This window comes from Sturnira hondurensis, unplaced genomic scaffold (genome assembly GCF_014824575.4).
Source record: "Sturnira hondurensis isolate 20B ecotype Veracruz unplaced genomic scaffold, ASM1482457v3 Scaffold0020489, whole genome shotgun sequence".
Classification (NCBI taxonomy): domain Eukaryota; kingdom Metazoa; phylum Chordata; class Mammalia; order Chiroptera; family Phyllostomidae; genus Sturnira; species Sturnira hondurensis.
This window is the reverse complement of record NW_028093120.1, coordinates 3,511,341-3,529,666: the sequence shown is the minus strand read 5'-3', so window position 1 is coordinate 3,529,666 and position 18,326 is coordinate 3,511,341.

The following is an 18,326-nucleotide window of genomic DNA, read 5'->3' as shown; positions in this document are numbered from 1 at the left end:
CAGCACTTGTATATGTAGACCTTGTTCACTTGTTTTTTTATTAATTAATTATTTTTTATTTAGCATTACAGAGGGGAAGAGAGGGAGAGAAACATCAGTGTGTGGTTACGACTCGTGAGCCCCCTGCTGGGGACCTGGCCCACCCTGACTGGGAATCAAATTGGTGACCCTTTGATTCGTAGGCCAGCACTCAACCACTGAGCCAGGGCTGGTTTTTAATTTAGTGATATATGGTATTGCACTTGTAAATATTTCACAGATTATTTTTGCATCTCTTGTTGGCAGTCATTTATATTATTTATATTTTTGATACACATATATTTCTATATAGCCTTCTGTAAGATATTACTTAAAGAATATATACAGCATTAGATTTGCTGTAGCATTTCATATGAGCATGTACTGTTTTATTACATATAGCCATTCTTTTTTTCTAGAGAAAGTGAAGTTTATGAAGTGCATACATTTCGTTTTGTTTTACTGCTTTTTTAAAACAGTTCTGAGCACATAAAGCCAAGCCCGACAGATGGAAGGAATTAAATAAATATTTGCTAAATAAATGAATAGCACTGACCATATGTGGAGATTGCCGGATCTACCATGATGATTCCTGGCTCTGTGGCAAAATTACAGTAAAGGATCATAGCCCATATGTCTAAATATTTAAGAATTATAATTAAGTTAATGGACTAAAAATAAAATGCTTTATTCTACTTTGAAAAGCACATATTTTTACGTGACCTGAGTGGCCAGGGACATGCTTCTTAGATGCATGGCTTCATGGAGGAAGACAACTCTCTACCCTGCCCCAAGCCAATGTTTCATTCCACTTCCTTTGATCGACTTGGGTTGTCTCTCCCGCACATTCAGACATCCTAGTCCACTGACTAAAGCTCTGTTAATATCCACAAAACTTTCATGGCTAAGGAATGCACAAATCAGGGGTATGATTTGCCTTTGTGAGGTCACATCTCAGAATGAGGTTAGCAGAAGACCTAGAAGTGGTGTGGGCACTTTTTGGTAGGGAAGTCAAGGGCCCCAATTTCTTAAAGGTTTGTTTCATAGAAAATTATATAGGTTTCACATGGCATATCCTTGTTTCTCTACCTTATGGAAGAGGCTTTGGCAAATAGAAGGCCAGAAGTAGGCGTTCTGGGACACTCTTAGGCATTATTGTTAAACATTTGTGATAAACAGCCTTAAAAAAGGCCCAATGTATTGCATGTTTTTTGTAATATACAAAAAAATTGCTAGAAAAATGAATTGAAAAACAAAGGTCATATGAATTGCAAGCAGAATATTTTTATTATGATTCTCCAAGAAAAATACATTTCAGTAAATATAATCAGCACAATGTAACAGAAAATTGTAAACACTATTCATTGAAACAGCACAATGAATAGACAGTTAATGAATCACTATTATACTCAAAATGTTTTGTCATTAGGCCATCATAATTAAGCCAAATTTATAACCAAAATAATGATTCCTCATATTAAATGTATATACACACTTGGAACAAGTGCTGTGTGTATCAACATTTAAAGTGGTTTAATGTAACAAATAAATGTGCTTCTTGCTAATCAATTTATGTAATCTTGAATAGACTGATGTCAATAGTGTTCATGGGGCATAATGTATAATTAAACTATTTCTCATTTTTGTTTTAATAATGTTCAATGAAAAATGATTTGAAATCATTCTTACACACATATGTTGATAGGCTGAGAGAAGAGAATACTTCATTGACAATTAAAAATATACTGTATTTTCAAAATTAATATTCAATTATTTTTCAGTAGCCAATTTCAAGTATTTAATTCATAAAGTTATATTTAAATGTATATTTATTTCAATAAAATGCATTTGGATCCATACATTTTCCTCTTATATGCTTTCAAAACATCAAAAATTTAGCTATAAAATTTCTATATTTTTTAATGAAATATAAAATTCTAAATACTTTACCAAATTCATAGAGTGTTTGTTGATAGATCATCACCTACTTCTTTGATAATAATTACTAAAATTGGTGAAGTACATAATAATAATCCAGAAAATAATCCATAGCGGCACAATTTACAATAGTCAAGATCTGGAAACAGCCCAAGGACCCATCTGTAGATGAGTGGATACTAAAACCGTGTTACATTTGAAAAATAAAATGCTGTGTGGCTGTAAAAACAAAAAAATTCTTACCCTTTGTGATAACATGGATGGTCCTGAAGATTATTATGCTAAGTGAAATAAGCCAGTCAGGGAAAGACAAATATCATATGATCTCACTTATATGTAGAATCTAATGAACAAAATAAACTGATGAACAAAATAGAACCAGAGGCATAGATACATGGAACAGACTGATAGATCTCAGATGGGAAAGGTTGGGAGGATTGGATAAAAATGGTGAAGAGATTAACTGAAGAACATATATGCATAGCCCATGGACACAAACAATAGTGTGGTGAAGGTCAAGGCAAGGGGAGCAGGTGGAGGTGGCAAAGAAGGTGGATGGAAAAATTTTTAATAGTATTAACAAAAAAAAGTTAATTAAATTTTAAAAATAGTTTTAACACTTTTAGATTACTAAATTGGCAAGAGAGGGCAATTCTAGCCTAAAATTTGACTCTTGATCTTTATTTATTTCTTTTATTTAATGATACATAATTTTCATATATATTTAATGTAATGTTTCATNACAAAACTTTCATGGCTAAGGAATGCACAAATCAGGGGTATGATTTGCCTTTGTGAGGTCACATCTCAGAATGAGGTTAGCAGAAGACCTAGAAGTGGTGTGGGCACTTTTTGGTAGGGAAGTCAAGGGCCCCAATTTCTTAAAGGTTTGTTTCATAGAAAATTATATAGGTTTCACATGGCATATCCTTGTTTCTCTACCTTATGGAAGAGGCTTTGGCAAATAGAAGGCCAGAAGTAGGCGTTCTGGGACACTCTTAGGCATTATTGTTAAACATTTGTGATAAACAGCCTTAAAAAAGGCCCAATGTATTGCATGTTTTTTGTAATATACAAAAAAATTGCTAGAAAAATGAATTGAAAAACAAAGGTCATATGAATTGCAAGCAGAATATTTTTATTATGATTCTCCAAGAAAAATACATTTCAGTAAATATAATCAGCACAATGTAACAGAAAATTGTAAACACTATTCATTGAAACAGCACAATGAATAGACAGTTAATGAATCACTATTATACTCAAAATGTTTTGTCATTAGGCCATCATAATTAAGCCAAATTTATAACCAAAATAATGATTCCTCATATTAAATGTATATACACACTTGAACAAGTACTGTGTGCATCAACATTTAAAGTAGTTTAATGTACCGAATGTGCTTCTTGTTCATTAATTTATGTAATCTTAAATAGACTGATGTCAATAGTGTTCATTTGGGATAATGTATAATTAAACTATTTCTGATTTTTGTTTTAATAACATTCAATGAAAAATGATTTGAAATCATTCTCACACATATATGTTGATAGGCTGAGAGAAGAGAATACTTCATTCATAATTAAAATATATACTGTATTTTCAAAATTAATATTTTATTATTTTTCAGTAGCCAATTTCAACTATTTAATCATAAAGTTATATTTAAATGTATGTATATTTCAATGAAAAAATGCATTTGGATCCATAAATTTTCTTCTTATATGCTTTCAAAACATCAAAAATTTAACTATAAAATTTCTCTAAAATTTTTTAATGAAATGTAAAATTCTAAATACTTTACCAAATTCATAGAGTGTTTGTTGATAGATCATCACCTACTTCTTTGATAATAATTATTAAAATTGGTGAAGTACATAATAATAATCCAGAAAATAATTCATAGAAGCACAATTTACAATAGTCAAGATCTGGAAACAGCCCAAGTACCCATCTGTAGATAAGTGGATACTAAAACCATGGTACATTTGAAAAACAAAATGCTGTGTGGCTATAATAACAAAGGAACTCTCACCCTTTGTGATAACATGGATGGTCCTGAAGATTATTATGCTAAGTGAAATAAGCCAGTCAGGGAAAGATAAATATCATACTATCTCACTTATATGTAGACTCTAAGGAACAAAATAAACTGATGAACAAAATAGAACCAGAGGCATAGATACATGGAACAGACTGACAGATCTCAGATGGGAAAGGTTGGAAGGATTGGATAAAAATGGTGAAGAGATTAGTTGAAGAACATATATGCATAGCCCATGGACACAAACAATAGTGTGGTGAAGGTCAAGGCAAGGGGAGCAGGTGGAGGTGGCAAAGAAAGTGGATGGAAATATTTTTAATAGTATTAACCCAAAAAATTAATTAAAAAATTTTAAAAGTTTTAACACTTTTAGATTACTAAATTGGCAAGAGAGGGCAATTCTAGCCTAATATGTGATTCTTGATCTTTATTTATTTCTTTTATTTAATGATACATAATTTTCATATATATTTAATGTAATTTTTCATGTATACTTTTGATGTCCTTTAATATATACAATATAAAGTTGTATACAGTTTAGATTAGTTGCATTGGTCAACACTGAAAATTAGAAAAAGAGTGTCACGATTGAAAGTTTCCATGGAAGCAATATTTATATATTACTGAGTAGCAATTAAAAGTACTCTGCTATATTTATTTTTTCAGTGAGTTGATCTGCTGCATTGCTGGCTAGTTTTTTAATATATTAAGATATAGTGTCACTGGAAAGTGATATTTGAACTTCTTTTTGGCATCCTTTCTCCTAACAATACCAAGAAAACATTTCTAATACAACCTTTCATGTAATGATATAACAAATTTATATTGATATAAATATTTAATCTAAAAAATTAGAAGTAATGTTTTAAGAAGCCACAAGGCACTAATGTCTTATTTGAAATATTAAACATCTTTTGTTGAATGTTTTTAAAAATTATATTCAGATATAATTCAATCATTATATAATTATACTTAGAATATAAAGGGAGCCAAATATATGGTGATTGAAGGAGACTTGACTTTAGGTGGTGAACACACAATGCTGTAAATGCTATAAAGATGATATATTTATTATATAATTGTACACTTGAAATGTATATAATTTTATCAACCAATGTCACCCCAACAAAATTAATAATTTTTAAGTATATTAAAGAGATGTTTTGCATGAGAAAGTGTATATTCTAATTTGAGTGGTATGTACCAACAGTCTTATATAATGAAGGTATAATCATGGAATGGTTAAAGTAAAGGGACCAAAATAACAATAAATATAAATGCAGATCATAAATGTTTTTAAAACTTTTTCTTAGGAGCTTGAGTTTTATCTGTAGGCAAAGAAAATACACCAATAGTCATACAACAGTAAATCAATATTTCATTAAAATAATTTTATAGGAAAGTGAATGGTTTAGAGTTAGGAGACATTGGTGAAAGGGAAATAAACTAAAAGGCTATTTAAAAGGCTATTTAACATTCAGGAAATGGATGTTAAGAAAAGTAATTATGATGATAATAATGAATTTGTAAAGAGATAGCAAATCTGTTAGATACTTAGGTTTTATGTTTACCTGGATTTAACGTCATATTGGATTTGGAGGCTAACCATAGTGAATATGTGGTGAGCATCAGGACTTCTTATTCAGGAAACTAAATGACTGATGATGCTATTTAATTATATTTTACAGAGGAATATATACTTGGGAGCAAACAGATTTATGAGTTTGTTTGAGCTATGTTAATTTTAAGATACTTAAGGGATAATCATTGAAGGTGTCCAATTGGCATTTGGAAATACAATAATGAAACTTATAAGGAGCATGGGGTTGGAAACACAGACTCAACAGCTGTTGATGTTCATGTGGTAGTTATAGCACAGAAGTGAATGCTATTCAGAAAGGATGCACAGGAAGTTATGACAGAATGTGACATGGAAGCTACAAGAGATTTGCCAGTACTTGCTTCTTTTCTTCATTTCTGTTGTGTGTAACTTGTGGAAGATGGCTGATCTTTTATCTACAGAACTGGACTCAACCATCCTAAAGAATAGAAATTTTCAGTTGTCACACTTCTTCTCTATAAGTATTTGCAACTATTTTAATATTCATACTTTTTGCACATTAGTGATAACAATAAAACTATGTACAGTCACTGGTTTCTCAGATATGTATCTTTTAAATGTCCACATTAGTAGTATTTATTTCTCCTAAGCCGGTTAAAAGAAACACATACACACACTTTCATAGAAACACTTCTGGGAACCATCAAATTGGCAATTTAAGTTTGCCCAGTAAGAACACTGGAGGAGAAATAGAGGCATAATACAAACCAAAAATCTGACATCTACTTTAATTATCATTTTGCAGAAAACATTTTAACATTACAAAAAGAAGTCATAATCTCAAAATTAAAATTCTTCCCAGGAAAGGAAATTTGCAACCCTAAACTGACAAAGGCCTTGCTATTGTTTTACTCATTTTATAGTTTAAACTCCTTTCTAAAGGCAAAATTTTCACCATTCTTTCTGTGGCAAAGACTCCAGAACACTGTTGTATTTTTCTCCTTGATGAGAGTTTCTCCAAAACTAGAAAATGTATTCATGTGCAAATTTGAAATCTAGATAACAAATTGATCATTATCTTAAAGTTTTGTTTTGTTTTTGCATTTCTTAAGACATATATTTTGTCCTCTAACCTGATAAAATAATTTTACTGGCATTTACTTAAAGCCACAATCATTTTGTGTTTTTCCTTTTACTTAAGTATTACTAGTTCAGTAAAATAATAAAATCCTTGAAGATGTATATATGACTTCCTTTGTATTCTCTTTACTGTCTACAAGTCTAAATTGAGGGAGCATAATTATATTACCAGAAAAACAAATAGGATATTAACTGCTTGCAGATATTATGTATATGGTTTGTATACACAGAATATCTTCAGGCAGAAGGATATGATACAGGTAAAAATTATGCATGTGAATAAAGAAATGAAGAGGGTTAGAAATGGAGGTAAAATGAAAACATGTTCATCTTATTCTTACTTGATTTAAAAGATAATGAATATTTTAACTTAAGCATTATAGTTTTTGTGTGTATAGCATATGAAAAATAAAATTATGAGAACAATAGCACAATAAATGAGAGAGAGAAATAGGTGATGCACCATTAAAAGGTCACAGCATAAGTAGCATTATAATGCCACTTAAAGAGAGACGCAGATTATGTAAAATGTGTACTACAACTATACCAAAAACTAAAAAATTAAGAGAATGAAACTACTCTAAAAACAACTAGGCCAAAATATTTAACAGAAATTTTATAAAAGAAGATTTGAGAATGATAAATAAACATTAACAGCATTAGTCAAAGGGAAATGCAAATTAAAACTATATTGAACAATCCTGTATCACTAGCAGAAATGCGAAATGGTACTAGCCAAATGTTTAAGAACAGTTTGAAAGTTTCTTAAAAAGTCAAATATAAATTCACCATATGGGAAGGAATTGCATAGTGATGGAGGGAGAACCTCTAAATATCCACTCCTTTATAAAGTGCTGAGAAAATCAGCTAAAACTGTTAAAAAGAATTTTCTTCCAGAACTTTGGCAATTAATCAAAAACTTGCACCAATCTATGAAGCATTTATTTTTAAAAATGGTGGAATCTCAGTATGCACAATGAGGCATGCGTGTGTGTGTTTAAATTTTGTCCTTATTCCTTACATCTTTTTTTTACTCCACAGGAACATTGGAACCATGGTGGCTATGGAAATAAGCAACCTAGGAAATGCTCTAAAAAACAAGATGGCTTTGGAGCTCCCCAAAAGCCCTAAGATAGAGAATTGTCACTATTTGACTTGTCTGGCACATCCCTAGAAAATTTATATTCTCAGTACTTCTCTTTTTTGACACCTGACTAGAGCTTGCTCAGTAAGGCCTATCCTCAAGGGTTTTAAAAAAATCTCACTGGCAATTCTATAACTTTTTAGCTGTCTGGGGTTGTGATACCAGTTTAAAAAAATAGGGAGAACAAAAAACATTTAAAAGATATTCACAGGAAGACCCGAGAAAGCTCCAAATTCTCATTTCTTTCTGAGCTTGAAGCAGCTGCACAAGCAAGAGGTGAACACTAAGGGAAGTTGTGAACGGCTTCATCACATCAGTCACAAACACGAGGAGACCTGGGGCAGAGTGGCGGTCTTAGAGTGTCAGGACATTTTAGACGTCTCTCTGCAAACCACTAGGTGTAGCAAGCAGAAACTTGTACAGTGGCCATGCATGACAAAGAACACAGACATTACAGAAGTAGTTTGTGGAATGTATTAAGCAATCAACAACTACAACATAACAAACGGCAACAACACCAAACTGGAAAGAACTCCAATATTCATCAACTGGTGAAGAAATCAACAAAATGTCATGGATCCAGACAATGAATTACTACCAAACAATTAAAAGGACTGAAATATCGATGGCATGCCATGATGTGAATAAAACTTGAAATACGATATGCTACAATATGGGTGACATTGTTTTGAAAATCTCAAAATAATTACACTGAGTGGAAGAAACTAGACAAAACCAATGAGTATACATTGTATATAATTCCATTTTATAAAATTCTTAAAAAATCAAACTAATCTGTAGTGAGAACACAGGACTGTTTTACCCCAGGAATGTAGGTGTGGTGGAGAAACTGGAAACATGGAACTACAAGTGGCACAGAGAAACTTCTGGAGTAATTAATACTTTCAATATTTTGACTGTGATGATAATGACATGGGTAAAACTTCTCAAACACAAAGAAAACTTACATTTCCAAAAGTTTCAATACAATATCTCAAAATGTTCCCCAAATCCTTCAAAAATAATTTCCTTTTGTTTTATATTCTTTTTGTTCATTATACAGCAATTTATGCTTTATTATTTTTTAAATTAATTTATTGTCATTCAGTTACAGTTGTCTGCATTTACTCCCCCCATTGCAATTCATATTTTAAGCCTTATCTCCAAAATTGTATTATTTTAAACTACTACAGCTGTTCTTTCATCTGTTAATTGCCCTAGTCCTTTAACTTAATGAGAATTTAATACCTGTTTATCCAATGTGTTCAATTAGCAGTTTATAATTTCCAGATATCTTATTTAACACTCACAGGGTTTTTTAATTATAAAGAGCATTAATATATTCAGATTTCATTTTTGATCAGTAAATAAAATTTATAAATAAAGATGTTATTTATACCTTATGAACTTCACTTTGTCATATTATTGTTCTTTTTTCAGTCTCTTCCTTTATCTTATTCTACAATCTCAATGTCTATTAAAATTTAATAATATTACTACTGTATTTTATATAATTATTGCTTGCCTGGGTATTGTTAAGTATTTTATATTTATTTTTATGTTTAATATTTATGATATTACCCCAAAGTATTATCAAATCTTTATCTTATAGCTGAGGAAATTGAGGCATATTATGTTGAAATAATTTTCTTCAGTTCATATGCAAGATGCAGATTTAGTTTAGGTTGATTTAAAGGTCAATGCTTCTAAATTCTAAGGTATTATTGTATCATTTTAATTCTTTTATGCAATGTTAAACTTTCTGCTAATCTTCAAAGCATTAGGTTTCTTAAATGATTGTGAAAATTTGTTATAGATTTCCTTCCACTTTAAGATAGTGGTTTTTTATTTCTTTGTTTTATTTTTTAATTTTGGATTTTGTTAGTTTCTACATTTATTAGGATGGTGATATGATTGTAGTTATTAATTTGTTAATGGTAGATTACCTTATTGTATTTTTGTTTTATTTTTATTGTTTATGCTGTTATAGTTGTTCCTGCTTTTTCTCCATTTCTCCACCTCCACCCAGCCCCATCCTCTCTCCACCCACAGCCGAACCTCATATTGTGGTCTGTGTCCATGGGTTGTGCATGTGTTCTTGGTTAATCCCGTCAACATCTTTCATCTCATAATCAGCAACTGTCAGTCTGTTTTATGTATCTAAGCTTCCCTTACTATTTTGTTGGTTGATTTGTTGTGTTCATTAGATGTCACATATAAGTGAGATCATGTAGTATATTTCTTTCACTGACTGGCTTAATACACTTTGCATAATTTTCTCTGGGTCTCTCCATGCCGTCACAGAAGGTAAGTGTTCCTTCTTTTATATCGCTGTAGATTATTCCATTGTATAAATGTACCACAGCTTTTTTATACACTCATCTACTGATGGACACTTAGGCTATTTCCAAATCCTAGCTATTGTAAATAGCACTGCTATAAACATAGGGGTGCATTTGTACATTTCTGTATTGGTGTTTTGGGATATTTGGGATATACAGAAGAGGAATCATGGAGTCAAAGGGGAGTTCTATTTTCATTTTTTAAAGATATTCCATACTGTTTTCCACAGTGGCTACATGAGTCTGTATTCCTACCAACAATGTACAGGGTTCCCTTTTCTGTGCAATTTCACCAACACTTGTCATTTGCTGATTTATTGATGGTGGCCAGTCTCACAGGTGTGAGGTGATACTTCATTAAGGTTTTAATTTCCATTTCTCTGATGACTAGTGATGTTAACCATTTTTTCTTATGTCTATGGAAGCTCTGTATGTACTCTTTGAAGAAATGTCTATTGAGGTCTTTTACCTGTTTCTTTTTTTTTCCTGTTTCTTAATTGGGTTGTTTTTCTTCCTGGTGTTGAGTTGTATTAGTTCTTTGTATATTTAGACAATTAAATGCTTGTCATATATATCATTGGTGAAAGTGCTCTCCCATATAGTGGGGTTCCCTATTCATCTTGTTGATGTTTTCTTTAGCTGTACAGATTTTAAATTTGATGTAGTCCCACTTGTTTATTTTCTGCATTGTTTCCAGGGTGTTGGAACATATATAGCAAAAAATGTTTCTATTTGAATATTTGAGACTCTACTCCCTATGTTTTCTTCTAGGATGACTATGGTTTCATAACTTACATGTAAGTCTTTTATCTCTTTTGAGTTTCTTTTTGTGGATGGTTTAAGTTTGTGGTCTACTTTTATTTGTTTGCATGTACCAATCCAGTTTTCCCAATACCATTTATTAATGAGACTATCTTTGCCTCATTGTATACTCTTGCCATCTTTGTCAAATAGCAACTCTCATACAGGCAAGGGTTTATTTCTCGATTCTGTTCTGCTCCATTGATCTACACATTCAACACAATTTCTATTAAAATACCAATGGCATAATTCACAGAACTAGAACAAACAGTCCTACCTCAGTACTTGTCAACTTCCAAACATGTCAAACCCTGTACTCATCACATTTTGATGAGAAAATATATTTTTCAACACCCGGCTTTTGCCCAGAACTCCTCACACTTGCTAGAACTTATGTGAATAATAATGCCACCATGCAAAAAAAAATGCTTTATCATTCAGTATGTGTTGATTTTTGACTCATCATGAGTTCTACAATGAATTAACAAGTACCAACGTAACCCTGTGCTCTAAAAATTTATATGGAACCCCTAAAAAAGACCCTGAATAGCTTCAGCATCTTAGGAAAGAAGAAACCTGGGGTATCACAACTCCTGATTTCAAACTATACTATAATGTTATGGTAATAAGAACAGCTTGGTACTGGCACAAGAAGATTTTTTTCTTTTTTTTTAAACTGTAACTTGGCCAAATGATCTTCAAAGTATTTTTCTATTTTCTATTCAATCCCTATCAATAATGATTCCTTACTCCCTAACCTTACCCCCCTTTTTTCTTATTTGTTTATTTATTGTATTAATTTTTATGGTTGTTTAAGTACAGTTGTCTTCATCCCGTCCCCCCAAACCCCCTACCCCAGCTATTCCCTCTCCACACCCTTGATCCTACCCTTCTTTGGTTTTGTTCATGTGTTCTTTATATATTTTCCCCACAACCTTTCTCCCTTTCCCACCCATTATCCCCTCACACCCCAACTCTGGTTACTGTCAATTTGTTCTTAATTTCAATGTCTCTGGTTATATTTTGCTTGCTTATTCGTTTTGTTGATTAGGTTCCATTTATAGGTGAGATCATATGGTATTTGTCTTTCACCACCTGACTTATTTCACTAAGAATAATGCTCTCCAGTTCCATCTATGCTCTGGTGAAGGGTATGAGTGCCTTCTTTTTTTCTGCTGCATATAAGTATTCCATTGTGTAAATGTACCATAGTTTTTTGATCCATTCATTTACAGAAAGGCACTTAGGTTTCTTCCAGCACATGGCTATTATAAATTGTGCTGCTATGAACATTGGGGTGCATAGGTTCTTTTGAATTGATGTTTTAGGATTCTTAGGATATAATCCCAGTAGTGGAATTGCTGGGTCAAAAGGCAGTTCCACTTTCAGTTTTCTGAGGAAATTCCATACTATTTTCCACAATGGCTATACCAGTCTGCAATCCCACCAACAGTGCACTAGAGTTCCCTTTTCTCCATATCCTCTCCAAAACTTGTTTGTTGATTTGTTTATGATGATCATTCTGACTAGTGTGAAATGGTATCCCATTGTGGTTTCAATTTGCATCTCTCTGATGGCTAGTGATGCTGGGCATCTTTTCATGTGTCTCTGGACACTTTGTATATCCTCCTTGGAGAATTGTCTGTTCAAGCCTTTTGTCTATTTTTCGCTTGAGTTGTTTCTCTTCCTGGAGTGGAATTGTATGAGTTCTTTGGAGATTAAACCCTTGTTTAAGGTATCATTGGAAAATATGTCTTCCCATACAGTTGGGTCTCTTTTCATTTTAATGCTGTTTCTTTAGCCATGCAAAAGCTTTTTATTTTGGACTTCCACCAAGATGGAGGGATAGGTTGTGGCGCCGGGGCCACGGCGGCAGGCGGCAGACGGAAGCCATTGTCCCTCTTTGACCCCCGCCCCCACATACAATGTCACAACCCAGCGACTGAGTTGCCCTGCTCTGGTGAACACTTTAGGGCTCTGATCCTGCTATGGAACAGGCACGAACAGCCCAAAAGATGGTGCAAGAAGAACTCAAAGTCCCAGAGCCAATAACTCGAAGCGACCAAGAAATGGCCAGCCTCTCAGAAGCACAGTTCAAGACACTATTTATCAGGATGCTCACAGAACTGGTAGATTATAGTCACAAATTAGAAGAACATAGTCACAAATTAGAGGAACATATGAAGGCTAAACTAATTGAAATGAAGGGAGATGCACAGGAAACCAATAGTGATGGAAAGGAAACTGGGACTCAAATCAATGGAATGGACCAGAAGGAAGAACAAAACATCCGACCAGAAAGGAATGAAGAAATGAGAATTCAAAAAAATGAGGAGAGGCTTAGGAACCTCCAGGACATCTTTAAACGTTCCAACATCCGAATTATAGGGGTACCAGAAGGGGGAAAGAAACAGCCACGAGTGGAAAACATATTTGAACAAATAATAAAGGAGAACTTCCCCAGTCTGGCAAAGGAAATAGACTTCCAGGAAATCCAGGAAGCTCAGAGAGTGCCAAAGAAGTTGGACCCAAGAAGGAACACACCAAGGCACATCATAATTACATTAGCCAAGACCAAAATGAAGGAGAGAATCCTAGAAGCATCAAGGGATAAGGGGACAGTCACCTACAAAGGAGTACCCATCAGACTGTCAGTGGATTTCTCAAAAGAGACCTTACAGGCAAGAAGGGGCTGGAAAGAAGTATTCCAAGTCATGAAATCCAAAGACCTACAGCCAAGATTGCTTTATCCAGCAAAGCTTTCATTTAGAATGGAAGGACAGATAAAGTGCTTCTCAGATAAGGTCAAATTCAAGGAGTTCATCATCACCAAACCCTTATTATATGAAATGCTAAAGAGACTTATATAAGAAAAAGAAGATGAAAAATACTAACAGTGAAAGGACAGCAAACTCACAGTTATTAACAACCACACCCAAAACAAAAGCAAACCAAGAGGACAGCTAGATCAGGAGTGGAACCATAGAAATGAAGAACACATGGAGAGTTAGCAACAGGGGAGTGGGAGGAGGAGAGTGGGGGAGAAGGTACAGAAAATAGAATAGACAGTAGGTAGAAAATAGATAGGGGGGAGGGCGAGAATAGTGGGGGAAATATAGAATCTAAAGAACTTGAGACACATGGTTATAAACTAAGGGGGGGAGAATGGTGGGGGAGGGAGCGTGCGGGTGGAGGGGAATGAAGGGGGGGATAGAACAACTGTAATGGTATAATCAATAAAATATATTTAAAAAAAGCTTTTTATTTTGATGAGATCCCATTTATTTATTATTTTATTTACATCTCCCTGCTCTAGGGGACATATCAGTGAAAATATTGCTGCATGGAATATCTGAGATTGTGTCATTTCAGTAGCCTTCTTTTACCAGGTTATTCTCTTATGCTTCTGAATATTTACCATTTTTATCCATGTGCTTGTTGTGTGAGAGTCTGGTTTCTTCTGTAGGTCTCTCAGCTTCTGAATAATCTTTTTAATTTCCTTATTTTAAAGAACTTTACTTATTATTGGATTGGTTCCTCACTGCTTGCTTCCTGATTTTTCTTTCTAATTATCAATTTTTATAATTCACTCTGCTCTTTATTTCAATTTACCAGTTACCATAGTAAGTGACCAACACACTTTCCTTAATTAATGATAAAATCACTAAAATGAAAATACAGTAACTACTGTAAGACAGTCATTATTTTAAGTTCTTCATAAGTTTATTTAATTTAAACCTTGCATATGCAGATAAAATAAGTAATAGCATGACCCACCCCAACTTTATGAATGAAAGAATATAAAAGAAATTATGTTTATTACCCAAGATCACATTGCAAGTAAGGGTGAAGTTGGAGTTAGAATCCAGGCAGTCTGCCTTCAGATTCCACGCTGCTATTGTCTTTATTGCACTGTTTCTCATTAACAGGAGAATGCATTTCTCACTGTGTCTTGTCAATTTCTCTTCAAAAAGCTTATCAGAGCATTTTGTGCCTATGTTTATCATGAAAAAAATATTTTAAAGGCTGTTTTACAATTTTTGCTTAGTTAACAAAATACTGACGTTAAGATATAAACTTCTTTATGCAGACCTCAAACTGTTCTGATCAGGTATAAAAACACAGTGAATTATAATAACAATATCTAAATCTCTTCCCTTATGCCAAAGTCCTCTTGACTCTGTTGATATTATTACCAACAAATTTATCAGATTACTTTTTTTTCCTTCTCTTTACTGGAGTCACACACATGTAATATTACAAAATACCAATATCAGAAAAGCCATATCTTGCTTACCCTAATGATGACTTTCTAAACACTCACCTGACAACATTCTTCTGATTTTTGTTTAATTTCTAATTTTGTAAACTGTATGCAAAAGTATCTCACCATTTTTCTTTTATTTTTTTATTGACAATAATTTTTCTCACTTTTAAAGTTATGTAGTTGTTTTTGATAACTCTTAAGTATATTAAAACATATTACTTTGTAATAATATTTTTATCTTATGAAAACATTGGTCATTTAAACAATGGCCAAGTTCTTAAAATATTTTTTTAAAATTCTTATACATCTATAGAATTCAGCTATGAGTTCTGTCAAAAAGATGCTTCTCTTAACTGACAATCATGTCATTACAGTGATTTTTGAACTTTTGAAGATTTTATTAAAAAGGTCAGAGAGAACACCAGCCGAGTTTATAAACAGGCATTACAAAGGATAGAAATATCTAGTTCACATGATGCAAACTTAACCTAAAACTTTTAGATGACTTCCTTTAGTCTTCCCAAACTGAGTGCATTGAATTTGGGGTGCAATTTTTATTTTTCTGAAAAGTGTGAATAACTACACACGTCTCCTTGTCTGACTTACCTAGTTCCTGAACTACTCCAAGACGGTAGAATATTTAGTGTTCATGCCTCAGCCTGCACTTCATGCCAAGAAAAATCCTCCAGACTGCCTGAGACATTTCCTCTCATTCCCAAATTTGGACTCCTGCTTTATAAGGTGATTGTCACTCAACATGAGGTACTATTTATTTTAAGTATTAGAAACAAAAAATGAATTGTAAAAAAGTAACACTTACGAAAACAAAGAATTGTTCTTATAAAAGGTAAGTGAACCCATGTGAAAATACTGGGCTATGTCACATGTTGCTAGATAAATGGTCTGAAGTTCTTGAGTCTAAAGTACTTGTCTGAGGCCCCTCTTGGCAGCAATACTTGGTAAATTCTCATTGACTATCATGAGTCCCATGTAATGTAAATTGCATTTAGAGTACACTAAATGTTATAAGAATTATATGGTCCATATACTGAGGTTTGTATGTATTATAAGGATTATTTTTCTGAGTGGGTAGCATTCAGATGAGTATGTAACTGTGGGAGCAATTTTGCTTGCAATGTCCCCCCATTTACCACGGATGAAAGTAAACAGTACCAAGACACGATCTGCTTGGGGAGGAGAGGTGGCCAGTCCCTCAGAGGAGAAAGGCCAAGAGCCCCTTCCTTAAGGGGCTTTGATTGGGTTCATTTGCACAAGAATACAGGTAAGGATCAAACAATAGATAGTATTCAAAGAACTGTGAGGGCTTATTCTCAGTCAGGGTCAGATAGCTAAAGAGCCATGAAACTTTGAAGAACAAACTTCTTGCTTGGACCCTATCATTTAAATGAGAGCATTCTAAAAAAAGCAGGTTTCACAGAATTTTACATATTCTTTCTTAGGCCTGATCACCCCAGGGAACCTGGCCTTTCCAGCACAAGGCTACACTGCCTTGCTCATCAGAGGTTTTTAGGCTCAAGTGGATTAGAGCCAGAAAGAGCTTCTCCCAGACAGAAATGGGGACTCGAGCTATGTCAGAATAGCCAGGGGGCAAGGGTTCATTACTCCCCCTTTGTGGCAACCCCCTGAGTCCTTCCATGATGGTCTCCCAAGTGATCGTGTCTGGCTTAGGTTGGCCCTCCTCTGAGGGGTCATACCCATCACAGACTAACCAACCAAGCATTGGGGACAGGGGACACGCTTTGTCTCCTTAGCGGCTCACATTCCAGGGGTCGATCACTCAGCCTTAGCCATGGGTGAATGCTTATATGCACACTAGTTCAGTCTGCTTTGTTCTCTGTAGCCACTGGGATACTAGTGTATGAAAGTCTTGGTCAGATCTCTGAAACAGAGAAGTTAGAAGGCAGTTCCTCAGGTAACACTTGGAAAAGTTAAGATCTTAGATGATAAGTTCAACTCTTTACCTACTCAGTGAGAAGCTGGGACCTGGGGGTTCTTGGTTGACCATATGACAATGTGTCAGGGATGGAGATTTTGGCAAGAAAGTGTCTTCAACCTCCCTACTGATTTCAGTGTGACTGGTTTCACACTTGTACACGGTACAGAAGGTTCCCAATTAGTTTCTAAGTTTCTCATAAAGGAAATTTACTCATGTTGTCAAATTGGTATGTCCACGGCCAAAGGTGAGTCTGAGGCATCATCCTATTTACCCATCTTGGTAACCTGGGTAAATTATTCGATATCTGTAAAATTCAGTAGCATGGTATGTAAAATGGCAATGACAACAGTACTTATTTCAGAGGTTGTTGTGGAAATTAAAAGAACACTGAACTATTTAAGGCACTTGGCAACATGTCTGACAGTAGGTATTGGTGCATATGAAATACCGCATATCTGTTTTGATGTCCAGTTAATGCTGAAGATGTTAGCTAGACCATTACATCATCTCAGTATTTACTGTAGACATTCTCCTCATGAAGATTAATGAGTTATTTTTTTACATTTATGTTGAGTCAATTTCTCTGTATTTCCTCTGAGAATTAGTCTGCTACGTAAGTGACCAATCTGGCATGTAGTTCATTATACAGCTTTTCTATAGGAAATTCTGGGACAAAGATAATTTGGTGAGGGTTCCTTATAACACTAAATATTTCCTATGTGAGGATTACTGTATTTTGCCATGTATAAGGTGCAATTTTTTGCCCAAATTTTTGAGGGAAAAATAAGGATGAGCATTGTACATGGTTAGTGCTAAATTGTGGGTATGCATTATACATGGTGAAAAGCAAAACTTCTAGGAGTATACTGTGTGTGAAGGGACAAGGGCCGTCTGACCAGGGTTGACGGGGTGTGACTCTGCTTACAGATTAGAAGTAATCTTCGTTAAACACATATTAAACACCTGTAAACTGCAGAAAACTAGTTTGAACACATTGTTTGGCATGAAATCTAGAAAAATGTCTAAATTTTACATATCAAATTATGGAACATTTTATTTGAATGCAAGGAGTTCACTGTTGCTGTAAAGTACAAAAACTAAGTCACATCTAATT